At 43.0% G+C, this 11,148-nt stretch overlaps 1 pseudogene; it reads right to left on the bottom strand.

The window, feature by feature from the left end:
* Positions 1-407: 407 nt before the first annotated feature.
* LOC132123016 (C3a anaphylatoxin chemotactic receptor-like) lies at positions 408-1,681 on the bottom strand (annotated as a pseudogene).
* Between the last annotated feature and the right edge of the window lie 9,467 nt (positions 1,682-11,148).

The raw sequence follows: 11,148 nt of genomic DNA, 5'->3' as shown, positions 1-11,148 counted from the left end.
ATCACACATGAACACATAGATAATGGGGTTCAGACAGCTGCCACAGTCTTCAGCTGGTGTGCCCAGGATGGCCACCAAATGACACTGTCTTTCTGTGAGCACAATGGCTTGTGTTGTGTTTGTTTGGTGTCATGTGCTCGCTCCTGTCTGTTGTCTGACCCTGCCCATCTTGTTACCTCATTATTGTTTTACTGTAGTTGCTCCATCTGTGTTTCTCCCTTTCTTCTGGAATCCATTCTCCTAACTCCACTCACTTGTTCTCTCGTTACCTAATTCATTAATTACTTTGTCCCAGCTGTTCACCTGATTGCCTCTTCTTTATAAACTCCCTGCGTTTTCTTTTCTGGGCTCATATGTTTCACGTGTGTATTTTTGTGCCTTTGATGGCTGTATGCACTGTGCTCAGTTTTGTTTCATTGTTGAGGTTACTGTGGTATTTTCCCTCTTTGGGGTGGTTTCAGTTGTGTTTTTGTTTATTTTGGTGAGTTATAAAGACTCCTCCTCTGCCTGCACTTGAGTCTTTGCCTCTTATTATCTGTGACAGAACCAGGCACATACTGACAATCATTGCCATCTTGTATACTTTGGTACTCCTGCCATTTACTATGCTTTTAAAACAAATCTGGTAAACATGGTATGGAAACCAACATGTGAAAAAAGACAGAATTACAGTTATGACTCTGAAAGAGCCACCCTTTTGAGGTGTTTGATTCGTTCTCCAATCGCTGTGTATGAAGATGCAATGATCAGAAAGGGGATGAGAAAGCCCACTGTAAATTCATATGTTGTCAGAAATGTAAAAGTAAACATATAAAGTGCATAGAAAGGAATGCTGCAGCCAATGGATGAAACCCACACAATTATGCAGATGATCTTGGCTTTAAGTGAATTTTGTTTATTTTTAGCCCAAACAGCCATCCATGTGCACAGGCATTGGTCTAGACCGATAACTGCAAAAAAAACAAAAAAAACCCCAAAAACTAACAAACAGATTTAGTGTTAACATTATCTGGAGAATGTGTCTTGAGAAGTAAAGGTGCCATTGGCCCAAAACCGAAAGATCTGTGATAGAAGACAACATGAAGAGGAAGTCTGCAATCGCCAAGTTGAGAAACCAAATTTAAATTGATGGTTGTCTTCATTCTGCAGCCTGTCAGAAATATTACAAGCCCATTTCCAATGAGACCAGTGTTGGGGAGTAACTAGTTACATTTAACGGCGTTACGTAATTTAATTACAAAATAAATGTAACAGTAATCAGTTATAGTTACTAAGAAAAAATTAGTAATTAAATTACAGTTACTTATGAAAATTGTAACGATTACAAAGAGGATTACATTTGAATATTTACACACATCCACATACAGTTTATTTCTTTCCCAAATAGCACTAAGACATATGGCCCATAATCTCCGCGACGCAGAAAACACATTCGTAGAATCCAGTCAATGGAATTCAGACTATAACGCGGACGAAATATACCACATTTTGGATGAATAAATCAAAAGTAGGTCAGTACACTTGAATAAAAATGCGATATGGACTGGTGTCTGTGAATATTAAGCCGCAAAAAGACTGAATATGAATCCTGCACGTTCTGCGTGTCTGTGGAAATCAGGCGCTGACTGGACATCGGGAGAACCGGGTCTATTCCCGGTGGCCTGGCAGAAGATTTGGCCATCTACTTTAATATTATCATTGTATAATTGCAGACCGAATATACTAAAGCGATTATTTCCGAATCCGCCATTCGATAATTAAATCTCTAATAAATCCAGAGGTGGGTAGTAACGAGTTACATTTACTTCGTTACATTTACTTGAGTAATTTTTTGGGGTAACTAATACTTTTCGGAGTATATTTAAAGATGGGTACTTTATACTCTTACTTGAGTAAATTTTTTGGGAAAAATCTGTACTTTTACTTCGTTACTGTGGGCGACGCTCCTCTCGTTACTTTATCTTAATGCAATAAATGTTATAAATGCTTCAGTTTATTCCAAACGCGCCGTCTACTTTTCTCTGGGCAATGAGCGATGCCCATTCGCGAATGATTCATTCTTTTGAGTCAATTCTGTTCAAAGGCTTGATCAAACCAATTGGCAAACGAGTGAATTGGTTCATGAATCAGTTTGAATGAGTCGCTCAGTTCCCTGCCGCACGCGCTGAGCGTCTGAAGTGGTTCACTCAGAGTTGTAACGTTTAAGAACATCAGCAGCGTTGAAAAAGTGGCTATGGAACTGCACTGAGATGAAAGCAAATCTGCAAAGGCTATTATTTGCTTGCGATGGAGATCCTTATTAGATGAACACCGCGTGTGCTGTCTACTGTTTAACAGGAAGGCTAATAACTTGGGCTACATTCGATTACAGTACACGATACCACTGTGACATTAGTTTGTTGTACGTGTGTGGCTTATAACAGAGGGGAGTCAAGTTGAATGCAGCTTCCAAAAGACAAAAAATAGCCGATTAAGATTTTATTAATTTTAATACAATCACACCGGTGTGAGTACGTTCAGCAAGTCATATCATCAGCTGCTAAATTCAGATCTGTGATCGCTTGCTGGTGCTGAGCCAGAGATAGATGTGTTTTTAAAGCACTGCGCATTATAACAAATCACACATGATTCTTTTGAGCTTATTAAAGCATTGGCCAATCAGAGGTGTTCAGATGAGTCATCGCTAAAATGCCGGTGCGTCCTTCACTCGCTCGCTGACTGGAGACCTCTTTCTGGCGAATTCTCTCGTCAGAAACAACAAAGTGCAGATGTGTGTACGAATCTGTAAATAAGATATTGATTTCACAGTGTTAACAGTTTCAGTGATTTTAATGGGAGTTTCTGAGAGTGATTGAAATCTAGACTGTCAGTGAAAATGATCTTTAATAATGTAAATGTTAATTGCTCTCTTTCTGAACAATGAAAGATTAGTAGCAATATTTATATCACATTAACTTTCAATGTTAAATTCACATTTAATATAAAGTCAGTCGTATTAAAAATATGTTATGGCATGACACCTATATCTGTTACTTAAGTAAACAGACAGGGTTTTATAATAAATTACATAAATTGGAGTAAAGGCTCTTTACTCTTACTCAAGTAACTATTCAAGACTATTACTTTTACTTTTACTTGAGTAAATATTTCTAGAAGTACTTTTACTTTTACTTGAGTACAGTTTTTGGGTACTCTACCCACCTCTGAATAAATCATGAATCGGTTAGTCGTGACTAGCAATGGTTGGGCTCGCGCGCTCTCTGCGCCTCCGCCAAACGGTTTGGATCAGACTCCGAGTAATCAATGCGAGAGAGAGAGACCGGAGTGAACTGTGTAAGCGCACAGCTAAAGCAGAGAAGCAGAACTACTGTTCAGGGTTTCAGGTGCAGGTCAGTTACATCTGTAAATATGCTAATGTAGTTTTGTCTTTGTTTACTTAGTCAAGCAGCAGCAGCACATTGCTCACACTCACTCAAAATACTGTATGAACGACGTCATTATTATCTATTGTAATATTACAGTAGTAATTTAGCAGACAAATCATCATATTTTGTTTAGGGGGAGCTAGTGCATACAAAAAAACAACCTTTAGGAAAATTATTGTAGCCTATGGTATGGCACTAACTGTAGTTTAACCATGGAATTTGTAGTAAAAATAAATACAAGTGGTAATTAATTTGCAAAAAAAAAAATTGCACTTACAAAACATGGTAAAAGTCAAATAAAAATCGTCAGTATTAAAGTCATAAGAGAGATGGATGGATAATGGAAGTGAAGGTGCAGTTCAGGAGAGAACTCTTAATTACGTTGCAAGTCCCCCAACCCAAGGATTCAAATCTTTTTCATGTCAGGTCCATAAAAAAATAGGGTTGTCCATGTTTGAGAATGGGTTGTGGGTGTATGAGTGGGAGATTTCCCAGCCTATTTTTTTTTCCCAGTCCGCCCCTCATGGAAATTAATCTCTAGAACTGTGTAGTGATGGGGACACTATACTGTCAACAAGCACCGTCCTTCGGATGAGACGTTAAACCGAGGTCCTGACTCTCTGTGGTCATTAAAAATCCCAGGAAGTCTTACGAAAAGAGTAGAGGTGTGACCTCAGCATCCTGGCTAAATTCGCCCATTGGCCTCTGACCATCATGGCCTCCTAACATTCCCCATATCTACTGATTGGCTTCATCACTCTTGTCTCCTCTCCACCAGTAAGCTGGTGTTTGGTGGGCGTTCTGGCGCACTATGGCTGCCGTCGCATCATCCAGGTGGATGCTGCACACTGGTGGTGGATGAGGAGATACCCCCTGACTATGTAAAGCGCTTTGAGTGCCTAGAAAAGCGCTATATAAATGTAATGAATTTTTATTATTATTACTTTAAATGTGATCATTTTAATTCAAGTGATGAAGGATGGTGAAAGTCAGTATTGACAGTATTGAGCACTACTTTAAGGTTAAACCTGCATGGTGTAATTGATTGAAGATGATTAACAGTTGCAAATAAACATTCATTAGAAATTTATAAAAGTAATCCAAAAGTAATTAGTTACATTACTTTATTAAAGTAATTAAAAAAGTTACACTACTGTTACGTTTTAAATAGGGTAACTTGTAATCTGTAATCTATTACATTTTCAAAGTAACCTTCCCAACACTGAATGAGACCCAACTACATTGGTAGCAAAGAAAAATATTTGAAAGATATTAATGCTCGTTAAATCCTCTTGCTGCATAGTGGTGTTATGTGTTGTGTCTGCCGTCATGTTTTCGGCTTCAGAACTTGTGTTTTCTACACAAAAAAGAAAGAGAGAGAAAACTTGTAACGACTGATGAGCACCAGCTTATGTTTTTTTCTCATGTGCATAATTGTTGTGTGCAGTAGCCCAGACTGAATTTTTTTTTTTTTCTTTTGCATTTACTACACTCTGAGAGAGAAAAAAAATTGTAATACGAATAATACACATACGCATTTTTTAAAGCTGTTGATATGTTGGGACAAGTCTTGATCTGTTTCTGTCTTCTCTGTCCTGTTGACAGACTGGTGGTTTTACACCAGACAGCAAAGCCTGGTGTCATTATTACTGATAAGGGCCTAAAATGTGGCAGCATCAGCACACTGATGTTTTTTAAAAGTTGCTAGTTAAAGACTATAAACATACTGACTGAAATGGTCACAGCTGTATACTACAGTCTTTCCTGACACACTAGAATGTTCTTGCTGTTTGATGCTGTCTTGGCTGGACTATGATGTAAAAAATAAGCGTCAATGGCTAGAAGCACAAAGACAAGTATTGTCCGTTGACAAGTGCATTGTCCGTTACTTTTTTAAATTAGTTTAAATCTGTAGAACCATGAAGATAATCGGGACATAGCTAGGATTGTCGGAAGGGGGGAAATTGGCCCAGAATCAGCCCGATTATCTTTTGGTGTCTACCTAGCATAAGTAATCAACAAAGAAATTGAGTTACTTTTTTAATGAAGTAACTAGCAACTGTAACTAGTTACTATTTCTTAGTGTGGTGATGTTATCAGCCATCACGGGGTTAATTCCCAAATATGGCGTTTCCGCGAGGATAAAAGGAGATGCGACGGACATCTGGGTGAGCGTTTATTCCGTTTCTGGGAAGTGACGTCACTTTCGGGGCGCCGGTTTCGGTTCAGGAGGTAAGGGCTTTTTGCATCTAACGCATCTTGAATGTTCGGATCAGGAAGGGTGATTTTGGGACTCGTTTACCTTGCAGTGCGGCAGAGGAGACTAGCAGACACGAGAGGCAAACAGATATCACTACGAGTTTTTCTTTATTAGCACGTTATTGAGTGCATCGAGCACCGCGAGTCATTTACCACAGGTATGTGATATTCTCTTATGCCTAAGCTAACGATTAAAGTGGGAGGATCATCTCCTTAACTTAATGTTATATTTTAACAGCGATACAAGCGTGGAGGTGTTGCAGCAGGCTTGGCAGACCTTGAAAACTGGCAGACGCTATCGGCTCGCTACTGACTGACTGTTTATCTATGTGTGATACTAAATGACCCTGAAGTGGATGGGGTGGCGTTTCACGTATAAATTACCGTGTTCGCCCTCATTTCCGTCTCTTGCTCCAACTGTCTACTACTATCTGAGACGCTGTATTTTATTTCAACAGTGTGACTGCTTCCATCCGGTTGTGGACTGTATTCAACCCGATCGAAGCACGCGTCGGATATTTCTAAAATCGATCCTTAATGTGGCAGTTTGAGACTTTAGGTGAATTCCGACTACGCCACCCAGATGTAATCCGGGAACCCAGAAATAGTTTGAGTACATAAAGCACACAGGTACGCAATGGCTGAGTCAGATACCAGACAATGGTGAAAGTACAAACAGTTTATTGAAAAAAGCGATTGTGGTGATGTTATCAGCCATCACGGGGTTAATTCCCAAATATGGCGTTTCCGCGAGGATAAAAGGAGATGCGACGGACATCTGGGTGAGCGTTTATTCCGTTTCTGGGAAGTGACGTCACTTTCGGGGCGCCGGTTTCGGTTCAGGAGGTAAGGGCTTTTTGCATCTAACGCATCTTGAATGTTCGGATCAGGAAGGGTGATTTTGGGACTCGTTTACCTTGCAGTGCGGCAGAGGAGACTAGCAGACACGAGAGGCAAACAGATATCACTACGAGTTTTTCTTTATTAGCACGTTATTGAGTGCATCGAGCACCGCGAGTCATTTACCACAGGTATGTGATATTCTCTTATGCCTAAGCTAACGATTAAAGTGGGAGGATCATCTCCTTAACTTAATGTTATATTTTAACAGCGATACAAGCGTGGAGGTGTTGCAGCAGGCTTGGCAGACCTTGAAGACTGGCAGACGCTGTCGGCTCGCTACTGACTGACTGTTTATCTATGTGTGATACTAAATGACCCTGAAGTGGATGGGGTGGCGTTTCACGTATAAATTACCGTGTTCGCCCTCATTTCCGTCTCTTGCTCCAACTGTCTACTACTATCTGAGACGCTGTATTTTATTTCAACAGTGTGACTGCTTCCATCCGGTTGTGGACTGTATTCAACCCGATCGAAGCACGCGTCGGATATTTCTAAAATCGATCCTTAATGTGACAGTATTCCTCGACTGTTGAACTGAGGTTGGGGGGAAATAATTGCACACTGACAAATTCTCTACGTCACCCTTGTATTTATTTAGTTTATATATGGGTGTTTAATCCGAATTCTGCATTCATTATTGTGTGATGAACTGATTTACTGTTTGTGACATTGTCGTTCATTTCTCTGTCAGGGAGTTTGTGGGGTGGTCTAGAATCTCCCGCTAACGTGCTGAGCACTGTCATTATAGAGAAACTGGCCTGTTTGGCCGTGCGTGCGATTTTTATATGCTTCTTTGACAACCTTGATGTGAGAGTGCATGTTTCGTGTATCGTTTTTTTGTATTGAATATTCTTTGTCTTTTCCCTTCAGAATCTGGGGCCATCCGTGGTTCCTGAAGTCTTCTGGGTGTGGTGGTGGTTTGATTGACAGTCTGCAGTGTTCACAGTGAGTGTAGTGTTGTGAGAGAGCACGAGTGGTTGCAGTGTTGATCTGATAGCCAGGACAAATTCCCCAGGTTCTGAAGTGGTGTGTGTGTGTGTGTGTGTTTGTGTGTGTGTGTGTGTGTGTGTGTGTGTGTGTGTGTGTGTAATGTGTGACGTGTCTGGTTTTAAGATTCTTTATTAAAAAGTGTGTTAAGTAAATTATGCTTTTTTTCAATAAACTGTTTGTACTTTCACCATTGTCTGGTATCTGACTCAGCCATTGCGTACCTGTGTGCTTTATGTACTCAAACTATTTCTGGGTTCCCGGATTACATCTGGGTGGCGTAGTCAGAATTCACCTAAAGTCTCAAACTGCCACATTTGGCGTATAGTCGGCAGGGTGTTGTGGCTGTCGGACAGATTCAGACACGGTGATTGTTTTTTTCGTTTGTTTTTGTGTGTGTTTTGTACGAGTGGTGACAATACAGTGGATTTGTCTGGTAAGTGCCCCCCCCCTATAGTATTTAATTATGGAGGCTGAATTACAGGAAATGAGAGAGCTTGTGATTCAGTTAAAGGCTGACAATGAGAGACTGCGACAGGAGCGGGCACCGGTTGAGTTGCTTGATCCTAGCGCAGCCTATGGTAGTGCTTTGCGACCGGTAACACCTAGTTCCGTCGACTCAAATGTTGGTACCGTCGAACGCTTCGTGTTTGTTCCGCGAGAACGCCGTTGTCCAAAATTCAACGGTAGATCTGGTATAGGTGTTGAAGAATGGATCGAAGAAGCAGAGGCGTGTATGCGCATACGGACCATGACTGTTGTTGAAAAAGCTTTCTTTTTGTTCGATCATCTCGAAGGAGAGGCTAGAGACGAAATTAAATATCGACCAAGTAGGGATAGAGATGACCCAATAAAAATAATTTCAGCACTGCGCGAGCTGTATGGTTGTGCAGTATCGTATGTTGCACTTCAAGAGGCTTTTTACTCGCGGCGACAATTGGAGGGAGAAACGTTACAAGAATTTTCCCTGGTACTTTTGGGTCTGTTCGATAAACTTAAACAACAGTCACCGCATGCTATTTTGAATGCAGATGTCATAGTGAGGGATCAATTCATTGAATGTGTGTTGGATAATGCGTTACGCCGAGAATTAAAACAGCTAGTGCGGCGTCAGCCTGCTGCAACCCTTTTGGAGGTTCGAAAGGAAGCCATTCGCTGGGAACGAGAGGGGATGCCAGGCGGTGCTAGGGGCCGGAGTCAATCGGCACCTTTGGTGTACGGGAATCAATTTGGGGTTCAATGCGATATGGGGATAAATTCCGAACATGGGAGGCGTTCATCAGAATTAGGTGAATTACGGGAAATGTTGCAGCAGCAGCAAAAGCAAATTGATCAACTTACTCAGGTTCTAGCCCGTAGCCAAAGCCCCCAGTTTCGCGGTCGTTCACCACGTTTTGCATCCCTGGTTTGCCGACGGTGTCAGCAGCCTGGTCATTTTGCTCGAGATTGTACTCGGCAATTTCACCCTCCTGGCCCTCCAACTCATCCCCCCGTTGACTCGTTATCCAGCGGCATGAGATCTGGCTTCTCCAACCCGTCGGAAAACTAGTCCCCACCGGGTTGCAGAGCCACAGTCCGGTTGGGTTTACGAATGGCTCTCGTATCTTTTCTGATGGTCTCTCCACGTCGCGTCTAGTCTCCTCTTGCCCACACCTTGTTGTTACGATCGGGGGTGTCTCAGTGCCCTGCCTGATAGATACTGGCTCCATGGTATCAACCATTACAGAGAGTTGTTTTAGGTCGTGTTTTGAACCATGGGGCCAGGATCGGTTGCAGTCATGCCACTGGTTGCGCCTCAGAGCCGCCAATGGACTGGAAATTCCATACATTGGGTATATGGAATTAGACATTGGACTGTGTGGTCGCACCGTATCCGGTTGTGGAATACTGGTAGTTCGCGACCCCCCAGGCACTAATCCGAGTACTCCGGGTATTCTGGGGATGAATGTTCTTAGTCGTTGCTATAGTGAGCTCTTCGGACAACACGGAGCAGCCTTATTCGATCTACCATTAGTAGCGCGGGATGTGGGATTATCCCAGGCCTTCCAAGCCTGTCAAAAGGTGGATGGCGTTCTTCCATGCGGAGGTAATACCAAAATCCGTGGCCGTCGAGTGTGTCGGGTTCCCGGTGGCACTCTGAAATTTGTAGCTGCTACGTGCTCGTCCGTGTTTAGTGGTAAGACCGTGTTATTTGAGCCCCTTGAGACCGGGTTACCCGTGGGCTTATTAGCCTCTCCGTCTTTAGTGTGCGTGAGCGGGGGTACAGTTTTGGTACCCGTGGTTAATGTCGGTCTAATTGACGCGGTTTTATATCCTACAACAATCCTAGGTAAGCTGCAGGAGGTGTATTTTGTGGATCCTCCGGTAGGGTTGAAGGTTTCGACTGATACTGCTAGGCTCGTAACCTGTGATGGGATTGCTGTGTCAGAGGCGGGATGCGTTGACAAGGTAGAACTGCAAGGGTTGTCGGACGAAGAGCAGGAACAGGTGAGGGCTCTCCTTTGGGAGTTCCAGAGTGTGTTCTCCACTGGCGAGGGAGACCTTGGTTGCACTAACCTGTTGTCTCACGACATCCCTCTATTGGATGAAACTGCAGTCCGACAACGCTATAGACGAATCCCCCCATCTGAATATGAGTTGGTTAAGACCCATATTGGTCAGCTTTTGGATGCACAAGTGATCAAGGAGAGTTGCAGTCCATATGCCTCCCCGGTAGTATTGGTAAAGAAGAAGGACGGTAGCCTGCGCTTATGCGTAGACTACCGTCAACTCAATTCTAAGACTCGAAGAGACTCGTTTCCGTTGCCCCGAATCGAGGAAACATTGGATTCTTTAACAGGGGCCCGCTGGTTCACTACATTAGATCTGGCCAGCGGGTACAATCAGGTCCCTGTTACTGAATCCGATCGCTATAAGACCGCCTTTTGCACACCCTTTGGGTTATACGAATGGAATCGTATGCCCTTTGGCCTGTGCAATGCACCCGGTACCTTCCAGCGTTTGATGGAGCGGCTCTTTGGCGACCAGCGTCATCAGTCTGTCTTATTGTATCTTGACGACATTATCGTGTACTCCTCATCGGTCCAATCCCATCTGCAGAGGTTGAGGATGGTGCTGGCTCGCCTGAGAGCCGCTGGCCTCAAAGTGAAGCTGGAAAAATGCGCGTTCTTTAAGGAAAAGGTGCAGTACTTGGGACATGTCATATCGTCCCAGGGAGTAGCTACGGACCCAGGAAAGATGGAGGCCGTAGTACAGTGGCCTTGTCCTAAGACTGTGTCAGAGCTGCAGACCTTTCTGGGGTTTGTTAGCTACTATAGGCGGTTTGTAGAAGGGTTTGCTCAGGTAGCAGCTCCGTTACATCGGCTGGTAACTGAGGCAAATAAAGGGAAGGGGCAGGAATTAGCGCCATGGTGGTCAGAACAATGCTATCAAGCTTTCCACACTTTGAAGCAGAAACTCACTACCGCGCCGGTTCTTGCTTATGCGGATTTTAAACTTCCGTTTATCTTAGAGATTGACGCCAGCCATGTAGGGCTGGGGGCAGTGCTTTCACAAGAGGTTGATGGTAAGGTGA

The sequence above is a fragment of the Carassius carassius genome, chromosome 41, assembly GCF_963082965.1.
Source record: "Carassius carassius chromosome 41, fCarCar2.1, whole genome shotgun sequence".
Taxonomy (NCBI): Eukaryota; Metazoa; Chordata; class Actinopteri; order Cypriniformes; family Cyprinidae; genus Carassius; species Carassius carassius.
This window is presented reverse-complemented; position numbering and strand designations above follow the sequence as displayed.